General features: G+C 45.0%; 1 protein-coding gene across 16 annotated transcripts in view; it reads right to left on the bottom strand.

Moving 5' to 3' along the window:
* Positions 1–14,203, bottom strand: part of ATP2B2 (ATPase plasma membrane Ca2+ transporting 2) — a 2,164,916-nt gene that overhangs the window by 1,416,753 nt on the left and 733,960 nt on the right. Inside the window, exon 1 of one of the 16 annotated variants that reach the window (XM_069643901.1) lies at positions 808–885. The exons of 14 other annotated variants lie outside the window; for them this stretch is intronic. The gene's annotated coding sequence lies outside the window, so the exon portion shown is untranslated. Of the gene's footprint in view, positions 1–51; positions 340–807; positions 886–14,203 lie in introns of those variants that run through there. One more of the 16 variants, XM_069643903.1, reaches the window with a different exon arrangement.

Here is a 14,203-nt window from a genome sequence, read left to right as displayed (position 1 = left end):
AAAGATCCGGGCTGCACTTTAAGATGCGGCCCAGATTGCGATAGCGCTCACCGAGCACACGCGAGGCGCGCGCCAGCAATAGCAGTCTTCCCCACTTTGATCAAGTCCCAAGAGCAGCAGCTAAATGAGATGGCTCATGAATATTAATAAGGCAGCCATTAGTCCAACAGCTTAGATGTGCCTCTGGTATGTGCTCCCCGGTTCACGTTGCTGCATCAATCTTTCATATGACAAGAGTAAAAGAAACATGCGAGCCTGAAGTAATACAAATTAATTGAACCCTATCACTTATGGCTTCGTCCATTAGGAAGGCGATTTCTCAGTGAAAGAATTGCAACATCGCGAAGAGAGGCATGCATTCTCAGAGCCAAGCTTGACGCCTTTCCGAACAGATACAGGGGAGGAGCCCCCTTGGCAGCCGAGAAAAGGAAGGGAGATAAATAAACGGTGTTAGCCGTGTGCGCTCTGTCGTGAATACTTGGTGTCACAGGCTAATGGGAGCTGCTGCTCGTGTGCTCCTGTCAAACACCCACATGGCGCCGAGGAAGCAAGCCGCAGTAGCAGCGGAAGCGTCAAACGGCACGCTCGATTTAGCTATGTACGACACTGCTAATATGGTGCAGATATGCGCGCAGCTTAAAGCAAATCTCGCCTAATCACGCCCACGCCGTTTCATCACCACACAGCGGAAAGTGTGCGGTCCTGCTCCCGCGTGGACGCAAATTAAACCACCAATGAGACGCTAAAAGTGTTGCGGTATGAATTAGGGATGAGTGCGAAGGTGATGCGCCGAAGCAGAGTTATTACCTGCTGCCCAGGCAATGGGGTCCATGGGAGGATGAACACGGGCGAAAGAGGGCATCGTGCGAGCTGCAGAAAACACATGCGTTCCGGGGACAGTGGCAAGCCTGCGTGTGCCAAGCACGCTTTAAGAGCCAGGCTGGTGAAGTAATTAGCTTTTCCTTGGAACACAATTAATTTCCCACTGTAATATGGTATTCCCTCCTGGGTTGTTTGTTGAAATGTGGGTCATAAAGCTATCTTGCATCCCCCCTCCCTCCCTCCCTCCCGCGGAACTAACCTGCGGCCCCTCCCGTTCGGTTCCGCCGGAGGGCTTGCAAGTGGCAGCCGTGCGCGGTGCGCATCCTCAACATAACACAATGCAATACTATAACACAGTAGCCAGGAACAGAAGCTAACATATTATGTTTGCCTAAAAGTAGGAAGATCCTGGAAGGTGACATTTTATGGGAAATGTGACTGACAATATTGCTCTTCTATGTCGAATGTGGCTTCATTGATCGCCTGCCTGATGCCTCCCAATTAAAAAAAAAAGAAAAAAGTACAACTCGCGTGTTGGCTTTTAGCCTGCAATTGTGTTGTCTTCATGGTAAAAGGGGTACCATTTCACAGCTGTTGGCTAGACCAAGCATCCATCGATTATTGATGCAGTCTTTTGGGAAGAATATGCAGAAGAAGATCGAAAGAACGGACGTCACTGGGTGTAATTCAACAAAACAAAAATAAAAACGTTCACGATTGATTCCTCGTGCACCCAAGCGCGGTAAAAAAAGAGCTGTTATCACTGCCTCATTTAACAGCACTGAATGTTTCCGTCTTGAGGCAGGAAGGGCTGAGTCAGGACTGTCCCTTTTGGAACTCATGAAATACCAAAGGCCAATGTTTTATGACTAAGCTGCCCATGCCCCACATTGGTTAAACAGCAGTAATACAATGGGCCAATAGGGGGCACTATTGGTATAGTAGATACCTTTATCCTCGCGTGGCGCTCTAGGTGAACCCGCTGTAAGGGAAAGAGTAAACCTTCTCTAGGCCACAAGAGTGGGTACAGCACAGTTGACCTGAATTAGTGTTCAAGAGAGTAGGAAATGTGTGGGGGCGAGCAAAGAGCTCTATGCTAAAATGTGACCCTCAAAATCATACACAAATAACAATAGGAAATTGCTTGGGGTGGGGAATCTGGTGGCAGAGAAGCCTTCTCAGTAGGAGGGGGTGGAGGGAGCGGTACAAGTAGGATTGCTTGAACTAGAGCGGCTCATCCATAACGGCGAGGGGACGCCGGTCCAACTAAACCCTGGCTCATTAGAGACTAGCTGTGCAAGTGCACTGTAATCACGGAGTTCTTTCCCAGATGTGTGTTGCAGCTGAGGGAGCTCTCCAGGGCTTGATTACATTATGACAGAGAAACGCAGGATGTGGACCGGGGCTGAGGCAAGTGGGAAATGTAATGGTGCATGTGTATGCACATGTATGTTTGTATGCATGCTTGTGTGACTGAGCAAGTATTTGATGCATGGGTGGTTGGGTGCATGTGAATAAGCAAGGACATGCTGTGTGAATGCTGTTTTGATGCATAAATATGCATTTGAGTGAGCAAGTACATATTGGGCCTCATTAGGACCCAGGCGGTAAGGGGTTTACGGCGGCGTAAACAGCGCCGACCCTTACCGCCTGATTCTGAGGTCCCTTAGCGCCATGGAGGTTTTATCACCTGGGGCCTCATTAGGACCCAGGCGGTAAGGGGTTTACGGCGGCGTAAACAGCGCCGACCCTTACCACCTGATTCCGAGGTCCCTTAGCGCCATGGAGGATTTAACACCTGCTTTTAGCAGGTGTTAAAATTCATGGCGCTAAGGGACCTTGTTGTTAATTACGCCACCGTAATTTACGGTGACGTAATTAACGCCTTCCCCACTCCCATTATGCCCTATGGGGCAAAAATGGGAATGGGGAAGGGTAAATGGGTTAATGGGGACTTACCGCCCCGCCAACCTCGGAATGGGGCGGTAAGTCCGCCAACCACCATGGCGTAAACATAGTTTACGCCATGGTGGTAAAGGTATGACCCAGGCGGTAACTTACCGCCTGGGTCGTAATGAGGCCCCTGCTTTTAGCAGGTGTTAAATCAGGTGTTAAAATCCATGGCGCTAAGGGACCTTGTTGTTAATTACGCCACCGTAATTTACGGTGGCATAATTAACGCCTTCCCCACTCCCATTATGCCCTATGGGGCAAAAATGGGAATGGGGAAGGATAAATGGGTTAATGGGGACTTACCGCCCCACTCACCTCGGAATGGGGCGGTAAGTCCGCCAACCACCATGGCGTAAACATAGTTTACGCCATGGTGGTAAAGGTACGACCCAGGCGGTAACTTACCGCCTGAGTCGTAATGAGGCCCATTGTCAGAAAGCTGTTTGAATGCATGAGTGTGTTTGAATAAGCAAGTGAATGTTGGTTGAAATCATTTAAAAAAGCCTTCACACAACATTCACTCAATCATTCAAACGCATTCACGTTCACTTCCTCATTCACAAAGCATTCAGTGATTGCATTGGAATGTTTTTTAAATGAACGCTGTCTTAATGCTGCTTGAATGTGTGTTTGAATGAGTGAGTACATGTGTGTGTGCTTGTGTTGGGTTTGTCAAGGTCTGGGAGGCTGATTGAGATGGGTGTGTGTAGGGGGTTTGGAGGTGGAGAGATTTGTTCTGGCTATCTGTGATACTGTATCATAGATGCTACGTAAAAATGGCATGCCACAGCAAGCAAGCATTGGCAAAGCCAGTAGTTTCGTAGTTTACTGCTGTTCTTTGCATTTTGCATCCAAATGCACTAGGGTGCAAGTTGTCAAGGTGGATGCGAGAAGGGGGGCAGGTATGCAAGAGAATGAAAGGGGGAATAGAGCAAGGGAGTAAGCCATTGATAGAGGGTGCAATCGATGGTGAGCAAGAGGAAATATGAGCAAGAATAAGTAGGTAATACATTATGTGAGAGTGTGAAATGAAGGATAAGAGTGGGTTGAAGGGGGGAAGGTGGGTGGGTGAGGGTAGAGAGAATGGCAGTGGGAACTATGGGTCGGGGTATAGAAAATGGGGGTTAAATGTGTAGGTGAGGGTACAGAGAGTCTGTGGGCCTAGAGAGTAGGGTTTGGTAGCGAGGTAGTGGGTATGCAGAGAGTGGTAGTGGGTGGGCTAGAGAAAATGGGTTTTGGGTTGGTGAAGGTAGAGAGAGTTGGGGTAGGGTGGTAGGTGTGGGTAGAGAGAGATGTATTGTGGGTGAGTGGGCGTAGAGAGAGAGTGTTTTAGAGAGAGGGCGGCTATGTAGAGATTGTGAGGATGGGTGGGTGGGGAAGACAGAGTGGGGTTTGGGTGGGTGGTTGGCAGTAGAGAATGGGCCCAGGTGGGTGGATGGGGGTAGGGTGGGTGACTGGGGCTAGAGAGAGTGGCCTAGAGTGGGTGGTGTTAGAGAAGGTGATTTTGTGGGGAATGTGGGTAATGAGTGTGGGGGGTGGGGCGGGTGGGTTTGGATAGAGTGGGGGTAGCATGGTGGTTAGAGAGAGTGATGGAAGAGTGAGATGATGGAGAAGAGTGGGTGGGTAAGGGTAGAGAGAGTGGTGGTAGGATGGATGGGTCGGGTTATAGAGAGAGGGTCGGGAGTGTGGGCGGGGGTACAGAGAGTGATGGTAGGGTGGGTAGGGTAGTGAGAGTGGGAGAAGGTTGGGAGGATGGGTTTAGAGAGTGGGGTTAAGGTGGGTACAGGTATAGAGAGTGGTGATTGTGAGGGTAGAATTTCTGGCCGTAGAGAGAGTGGGGTTTGGGTGGGTGGGTGTCACCAGAAAGAGTCGGAGTTGGGTGGGGTACAGAGAGTGGGAGTTGGGTGGGTATTTGGAGAGAGAGTGGGGTTTGGGTGGGTGGGGGTAGTTGGTTGGTGTTGTGTCCTATGGCAGAAAACCTGAAGAACAGAGAATCCTGGGAGGTCTTGTGGAAAAAAAGCCTTTATAGGCCAAACAAAACCTTACACGCACCCATATGAAGGTGGAGGGGTGGAGTTAGAGACAGTGGGGATGGGATGGGGTATAAACAGTAAAGGGTAGAGAGAGTGGGTGTGGGGTAGAGGGATGGCGTAGAGAGGAAGCCTCGAAAGGACTAACAAAAACAGATCTGCTGACAAAGGTAGCATACAAATAGCCCAGTGTTCCACAAATGAGCCCATAATAGCCTAATGTGGAAAACCTACAAATTACTACGTGGCTAGGAAATGGAAAGCCCAGCACCCGACTTGCTTGTTACAAAGCTGCTTATTGGAGCCAGTATTGTTAGGGAACTGCTTGTTGGGTAATATGGCACAGGAGTTTTGAAAAATAAACTTTTGTGATTGCATTTTCATGCCCTGGCATTGTCTCTAGCTATGCCAACCAGAACTTCTCAGTTTAGAACCTCCATTCCCTCTCTCCCACTCTCTCTCTTTCGTAACAATGGTTTTGGCATTTTGTAGCGCAAGCTCCTAAAAAAATCACCAAAACCAAGAATGGCTTCACTGTTTGTATCAAAATGCTTTCTTGCCATACGTATCATGTTTGCTTTGCCAATAAAAAGGCCATGCGACAATAAGAAATGGCTATACTCACTATACCAAAATGCAAGTTTAGCACTGTGATAACAGATATCATGCTAGCTTTAAAAGCATACAAATTTAAGCAAGATAAGTGTAAATATGTGGCTACACTTGCCTTTAGATGCAATCAGTCTAGCCATTACTTACTATGGCATCACATTTTTTACTGGGTATCTATGATTAATTATCATAGATGCCCAGTAACAAATGTCACACCACAGCAAGTAATGGCTAGACTGACTACCCCAAAATGCCAGTTTAGCACCATAATAACACTTATCATGTTTGCTTTAAAGGCATGAACAAAACAAGAATGATAAGTCTTATTATGTGGCTAGACTGACATTTTGAGACAATCTAGCCATTTCTTACAGTGGTATGACATTTTCTACTGGGAATCTACGATAAAGTATGCATGGTTAAAGTGATTACATGGTTAAACTGGCATCTATTTTGCAGCCAGTCTAGCTATACTATGTTGGTGGGACATGGCATTTTTGATGGGGCATCTGTGAAAAAGCAAACATGATAAGTGGTATCATGTGTCTGGACTGCTTGAATTGGAGCAGCCAGTTTGAACATGTGTTCCTATTGTGGCATGTAATTTTTAATGGCAAAGCCAACAAGATGATGTTCTTACGTTTGGGTACTGGCATATATTTACAGCACCAATTTAGACAAGTTTGTATCATTACTGACATGTGCAACATGAGTATGTTCTTATATGGGAATACTGGCATATATGTGTGCAGTCAGCAGGAAATGTGTGGGCACATACTGGCATATGTTGCAGGGAAAGGCATCCTGAACATGTGTTTGGAAATACTCCTGTGCACTGTTGGTGACTTGCAGGAATTGGATTTTTTCATAAATTACCATACAAAACTGATTGCAAACTGTGTGCCTTTTAACCAAATTTTGGAGTGCTTTATGCGAGTTTAGGAGAGTTTTGTAGCCATTTGTTGACAGAGTTGTCTTTTGTGTTTGTTAACCCTGCCTCATTCCCAATTGTCTGCTTATGTATGCAGGCTACCTGTCCAATCTTCTCCTTTTACACTTGGTCCTTTTCACAAAATGTAAACAAAAGAAAAAACGTTATTAAGTTCCCTTTTTACGTTCCCTTTATATTACTCAAACATTAAAAAAACAAAACACAAATGTTTCCTAACAACTTTACTTTTCTGTGTTCATAGAGAAACCTTTCAGTGTGAACCCGATAGGTCTTCCTGTAATGTGCACATTCACCTTCCATAAGATTTTTATTTTTTGAGAACCTCCTCTGATCAGGTGACTCTAGAAAGCATACCTTTGTTTGTTTTTGTCAATTGGTTTGTTGTTTGCACATTGACGGCTTAGGCACATTTGATTTTTACACACTGGTACCTTATCCAAAATATCCTTGTATTTGGAGAGAGCGCCCATGGGAAAAGAAGATGAACTAGACCATTTCTCATTCACCATGTCAGGTGTTGAGGAAGTGGCCCAAGAGGAGGAGACAGAGCCAGCGAGTGAAGGGGTAGACAGAAGTTGAGACAAAGTGTGAGAACAGTACAACAGTAGCTGTGTACATTGTAAGACATCTGTCAGTCACTCCGAGGCATACCACAATCTAGTGGTGGATGCCATGTTCCTGCAGCATCCTATCTTCTAGTTGATTAGTCAAGAGGGTGGCAACAAAAGGGACATGGTGCATTGGGGAACACTGCAAAAATACATCAGTGGCTCCACTAGTTCTTAGAGCCAAATAAATTGAGGCACAATTTCCGCTGTATGAGCATGGCACTTGGATGCATCAAGTGGCTTAGCTTGTTGGTAGAGCCAACTATATTGAGGCAGAAACACAGCTGATTCCAATGTTGGTATTAACTGGACTGAAGAAAGTCAAGAATGTCCCTTGGTGTAGAGGATGACTTCCCTGGTTGTCGGAGTCAAATAGATTGAGGCAGAACCTCCAGTTTGTGTGCACAGTACTCAGACTTGTTGAGTCGCTCAGCTTGTTAGTAGAGCCACATAGAATGAGACGGAACCATCACTGAACCCAATGTTGGTGCTTACCTGACAGAAGAACAAAAAAATAAAAACTATGTAGAGAATGTTGTGTGACTCCTTTGGTTGACAGAGCCAACAACACTGATAAGTGGTTTCCACTGTTTGGTGAAGCCAAATACAGTGAATAAGAAAGATAAATGAAAGATTTACTTTTGAAACACACACAACCACTACAGTAAGAGTCAAAGCTCAGACTTTGACTATAGCCGGCTCACATACACATCTTCATGATGCCTGGAATCTGTTTTGTTTTGCTGTGTTGTTTTCCAAGCAATTGGTATGGTGTTCCTCCCACCACAGTAATCTGCAGTAAAATGCTTGTGTATTTTAATACAAGTATTCTCTCTCACTGTTGTGTTATTGAGACATCTCCTGTGGTCTGCGACAATTAACTAACAGCACTAAAATCTGGTCATACTGCAAGGTAGCCTGGGGAACTTTGGGTTTTCTCTAGATAATTGAACAAGTACAGATGACAGATGGTCACACTGACCTTTTGGTCAAATCAGCATTGCAGCGAATGAACATCACTGCCCAGTTGGCATGTTTTCAAGAATATAGGTATCAGTCATCTGGTCTGCAGTGGAACCACTGAATTCCTGTTGGGACTTCAATGCATGTAGCTGGCCAGAACTAGAGGAGTCCCTCCCATAGTCGTTTACATTGTTCCACTTTCCAAAAACTCACCTTGGTGCCACCTTAACTTGTGTCACGTTCTGTGGAGAATGAGTGTGCACTGTTTAATAAACATATTTGCAGTGGTTGAGCCCTACACTGGCTTATTGTTCTCTAACCTTTGGTTCCCTTTTCTTGTTCCATCCAGGCTTTAAAAGATCTCTGGCACATCCTCTTGCAAATGAAAACACACTGCAATTCCCCATTCCTCACGTACATAATGGTTACAGGTTCCCACCCTGACTTCAAGCCTTGGTCAAGAAAGGATGCCAGGAGATACTCCTCATCCCAACAATGCATGGATCCTGTTCGAAGGTTGAGAGCAGATGTATAGCCAGTTGCCATGTTACAGTGCAGACAATTACAGCCGTCATATATTCGGTTGGATAGTTCTAATTCCAACATATACACTAGTGTCGAACCTCATTGAAGGATGCAGTGTACAGACTAACCCAATGGGTGTCCTCTTCAAATAGATGTTGCAACGAACAAACATTTTCCAACATTTGCCATGTCCAGTTGCCAGCTTTAATAATAATAATAATAATAATAATAATAATAATAATAATAATAATAATAATAATAATAATAATAATAATTTAGCATTTATATAGCGCTACAAACCCTCAGGTATCTGAGTGCTGCTTATTATTACCCACGGCGTGTGGTGCTCATTTATCGACCTCTGAGCTTTGGCTATTGTATTAATCAGTTAATGCTTTGCAATGTTCTTACAGGCGTTCTAGCATTTAGGAGGTTGAATTACACCAAATTGGTATTGCAGCTTACAGTTGCTTGTGTTAAGGAGATGGTGGTGTGATCGACCCCCTCCAACCCTGTAAAATAAGTTCTAACCTATTTCAGTAACCCTACTAGGCCCTTGTAAGACTGTTGTTCTCTGTGTTTTGTGAAAAGATCACGCTGAGACGGAAAGTAGATGGTTCTGTAACATATACAACTTTTATTAACTTCAGTTCTCCTTGTATTTATGAAAAAAGGATACGTCTTTTCTCCTCGAAAGATTCTGACTTGAAAGTATTTCGGCAAGGCAGAGGGTTGTTTCAGGTAAGTCTTTATATTAACACACTATAGTGACATATGGTTCTACTCACAGTCTCTGTTAGCCTAAAACTCCTTTCCTTCTTTAACCTCTTTTGTTATTTCTTCTGGCCTCGGTATTCTTTTAATCTTTTCCTTTTATTTTCCTTGTCTTTTGCTTAACAGTATCTTTAGTCTTTAAATTTCAACTTGTCTTTGTTCAGCCACTCTTTATCTTTCTAATAAACTCTCTTCTATCATCCGAATTATCCTTGCACTTTTCTTCTCATACTCTGGTCTTCCCTTTTCTTTCACTCCCAGAGAGACGTTCGTCTAACTACTTCTACCACTGTGTTGCAGTATTTAAATGTCTCTTCCCCCCTCCATATGAATGTCTATTCAGCCGGGTCATATGCTCGGGGATTGGCAACCCCTGTCTTTCTCCCCGCTTTGATCTCTCTTACCTTGTCGGCTGCAAGGAAAAAAAAACACTCCGTACCTCCGATCAGCTGTTTTCGGCAGCTCTGCATCGCCGGGGGGCCCCGCCTCTCACCTCATTTGTCTTCTCCCAGTCAGCGTGTACGGCTTCACTCGGCTGGAGTTTTTCTTTCATCACGGCGTCTCCGTGTGGACTCCGCCCCTCACCTCTCCTTCTGCAATAACAATACGATCCTCGGATCGAGCGTTTTCCCCTCTCGACCTTCTCCCCGTGCTGGAAGTTGGCTCTCCGCTCTTCCTCTTAAAAAAAAAACGCCTCTCACCTCGGACGTCGGCTCATCACTTCGGTGAAGGTCATGCTCTCAGGCACCCCGCTTCAGCATTTCAGTCCGACGCATCACGGGCTCATTAATACACTTTGAAATAGGCGCAACGGCGCAACATAAGCTTCGTTTCTTTATAACTTAACTTGTTTCTTCCCAGCAGGAGCTTTTAGTAAGCCCATTCGTAACTGTCATTTTCCAGCTCCCCTTCACCAGTCTCCTAGCAACCAACAGAAAACAAAGCAAAAGTTCAGCACTTGAATCCCCGCTGTGATTGGTTAGAAAGCCTGTCAATTAACCTCCCCAGCTGGCAGAAACCTTTAACCCTTTGAGTGCCCTGTTTATCCTGCTTATGCTGATATTGCCAGAGCCAGCGCCTGACGAGGGAACTCCTGTGTACTTCAGAGCGGATTCATCACACACCCCCTCTTCTAGGCCCTTACGCTCGGGAAGGGCGGTGTTACGAGACAAAAAATCAGCCTGTGCCAATAATTTTCCAGGTAGATTAACCGTTTTGAAGTTGAAAGGTTGGAGGGCAAGAAACCACCTGAGCACCCTGGGATTCGTGTCCTTATTCCGAGCTAACCATACCAGGGGGGCATGATCAGTCACCAATGTGAACTCTCGACCCAGCAGGTAATATCGTAGTGCCTCGATAGCCCATTTCACAGCCAGGCATTCCTTTTCAATTCAATTGTGGCATAATGCATCTGGTGGGGAAGTAACTTCCTAATTATAAACACAACAGGTCTTTCCGATTCCCCTTTGTTTTGGTACAGCACTGCTCCAAGGCCTGTACCTGACGCATCCGTATGTAGATAAAATGGCACTGAGAAGTCAGGACAATGGAGAATTGCTTTTTCAGACAGAGCTTCCTTCAGGTTGTTAAAAGCTTTCTCAGTTTCTGTCGTACGCCATTCCTTCCGTGGTGGTGCGGAGGTCTTCAAAAGATTTGTCAGAGGGGTCGCCAACGTGGAAAAATGAGGTATGAACCTCCTGTAGTAGCCTATAAAGCCCAGGAAAGCCCTCACTTGCCTGGGATTCGAGGGAAACTGTAGATTTTTTATAGCCGCTAGTTTTTCCTCTTGGGGTTTTATGATGCCTTGCCCAACAAAATAGCCCAAATACTTTGTATGAAAATTAGCCATGTAAGACTTCTTAGGATTTGCATGAAGTCCGGAGCTTTGTAGCAGTCGAAGAACTGTTTCCAGATGCACAAGGTGATCTCTACATGATTGACTAAAAATAATAATATCATCAAGATACGCTCCGACATAACTTTCATGACCTCTAATAATTGAGTTCATCAATCTTTGGAACGTTGCAGGGCTCCATGTAACCCAAAGGGCAAGACTGTAAACTGAAACAAACCCGAGGGGGTGGCAAAAGCGGTCTTTTCTTTATCATTAGGATGGAGCGATATTTGCCAATATCCTTTCATTAAATCTATGGTCGTTAAAAACCTGGCCTTTCCCAGTTTATCCAGTAGATCTTCAATCCTTGGCATAGGATAGGCGTCAAATTTTGTGATCTCATTCAGCTTCCTGAAATCTAAGCAAAAACGAGTGGACCCATCTGCTTTAGGGACTAAAACTACTGGTGACGACCATTCACTCCTGGAGGGTTCTATGACTCCTACCTCCAAAATTTCTTGGATCTCTTTGTTTGTTGAATCTAGCTTTGCCTCCGGAGTTCTGTAAGGTCTGATCCTGACTACCTCTCCAGGACGAGTCTCAATGCGATGGAAGGCTAATTTCGTCCTCCCTGGTAAGCTGGAAAAGGTTTCCGAATATTTCTTGTTAAGCATTAGGAGTTCCATCTTCTGTTTTTCTGACAAATTTTCATTTATATTTAACGCCTCCATTCCCAGGTTTCCCTTCAATTGCGGGAACTGCTCCCTAGGTATTTCATTAGTGTTTATCATTGCTATAGACGTCTCTGGGTCAGACCATTTCTTAAATAGGTTTATATGATAGGTTTGGGTTGGAAATCTTCAATTGTTCTGTCTTACTCTATATGTCAAAGGTCCCAGGACTTCTTCGATCACATATGGCCCCCTCCATGCCGCCAACATTTTGTTTTCAGAGGTTGGTAACAATACCAACACCTTATCTCCTTTCTGGAAGGTCCTCAACTGAGTGTTTCGGTTGTAATATTCCTGCTTGATTTTATTCTTTAACAAATTTTCTCGTGCAACCTTCTGCAAGGACTCCACTCTTTCTTTAAGCTGGCAGGCATACTCTGTTAAAGAAATCTCCTGACCGGGATCTTCCTCCCAACTTTCCTTTAAAATGTCGAGTAGTGATCTCACTGGTTTCCCAAACATCAGTTCAGAGGGAGAAAAACCGGTGGAGGATTGGTGTGTGTTGCGCAGTGTGAGTAATATCCATGGTAAAATCCGATCCCAACTCCTTTCTCCAGGGTCCACTGATTTGCGTATCATCTGCTTAATTGTCTGATTATATCTCTCTACGAGACCATCGTTTGGGGGTGGTATACAGCCGTTTTCAAAACGTTTTATCTTTAAAATGCCACAAACCTGTTCCATGACAGCAGACATAAAATTAGTTCCACGATCTGTGATGATTTCTTTTGGTATACCTACTCTACTGAAAAAGGGTATCAATACGTCACAAATGGTCTGAGCGCTGGTTGTCCTGAGAGGGAAAGCCTCAGGATACCTAGTTGCATAATCAACAACCACCAAGATGTACTTATGACCTCTAGACGAGGGTTCTATAGGGCCAACAATATCCAGCCCGATTCTACTAAAGGGTTCTAAAACAATTGGCATGGGTTGAAGTGGAGCTTTTTTCACATTTGCTCGATTTTTCTTCTGACATTCAGGGCAAGTCTGGTAAAATCGGGCTACTTGTGTGTAGATTCCTGGCCAGTAAAATCTCCCTAAAATTTTCTGTATGGATTTCTCCGTTCCCAAATGACCTTCGCCTAATTGTAAATGGGCCACTTCCATGACTGTCTGGTAGTACTTACTGGGAACTAATAATTGTTTAGTGATAATCCCATTCTCATCCTTACTATATCGATAGTACAAACCCTTCTCTTTGAAGAAGAAGGGACCTCTTCCTGACACTTCATCCCGTACAGTTGCTCTTGCATTGGCCAATAGCGGGTCTAAATATTGGGCCATGCGAAAACTATCGCCACCTTCATCAATCTTCCAGTCGACCACTATCAGGAAAACATTTATTTCTCCCCAGTCTTTCTTCAACCTTCTTATAGTAGCTTTGGTTTTCTTTTCTTTAGTTGGGGATATTGGAATCTCCTGGTGAGCAAAAGGGGCATCTTGCAACCAACTCTCCTCAACCTTTTTCACTATTCTGGCAAAGTTCGGTACATCTGACCTAATCAGAAGTGGCTCTGGCAATACCGGCATCACAGCGGCCCGGATCTCCATTTGTTCTCCAGCCACCTTTAAATTTATTTCTTTGGTAGGGTAAGATTTTACATCCCCGTGGACACAGCGTATAGGAATCTTTTTGTTAGAAAGCTTCACATCTCCTACTAATTTAGTACTTACTACAGTTTGTAAGCTGCCTGTATCCAGCATGGCCCTCGTGGGCTTCCCGTCGACCTCCGCCTCACAGGTATAGGAATAGGGAGATCTTGTCACTATTGCTGGTTCATACGATACTCCTTCCCTTGTAACCTCCATGTTCCCCACATCCATTGCTTCTGCCTTGGCTCTTTTAGGGCACATCCTCGCCAGGTGCCCCCATTCTCCACACTCGAAGCACTGTATTCCTTTGTGACCCACACTGGGTGCTCGAATTCCAGTGGGACTTTCACTACTGGGTCTTACTTTAGGAGGTTCCCAATCCGTTTTCCTGACCATTGAATTGGGCCATCTTGAAGCACCTAGGCTTTTGGAAGTAGAGTTGTTGAAATTGATGCTTGGTTTGGTTTTTGGCAAATAATTCACTGAGCGTCCTTGACCAGCTTTTTGATAAGCGGAGGCGATGTTTACGGCCTCCACCAGGCTGGGCCGATGATGTTTTTGGACCCAACGCTGCATAGGGATGAATTGTTCCATAACAATCTTCTCATTCATTTCTTGAACGGTGTTGTTCGGGGTCTGTAACCACTTATCCCCCAGCTCTTTTACTCTATAAAAAAGTTGCCGGGGTGTCTCTTCCGGTTGTAGCTTGATCTCCCGGAACTTTAGTCTATAAGCCTCCTCATCGTGACCCAAACGTTCCAGAACCACTCTCTTCATTTCTAAATATGTCGTCTCTCCCGTTG

The sequence above is a fragment of the Ambystoma mexicanum genome, chromosome 2p (assembly GCF_040938575.1).
Source record: "Ambystoma mexicanum isolate Mex_15411 chromosome 2p, UKY_AmexF1_1, whole genome shotgun sequence".
NCBI classification, from domain to species: domain Eukaryota; kingdom Metazoa; phylum Chordata; class Amphibia; order Caudata; family Ambystomatidae; genus Ambystoma; species Ambystoma mexicanum.
The sequence above is the reverse complement of the archived record's forward strand: the minus strand, read 5'-3'. Positions and strand labels throughout refer to the sequence as shown.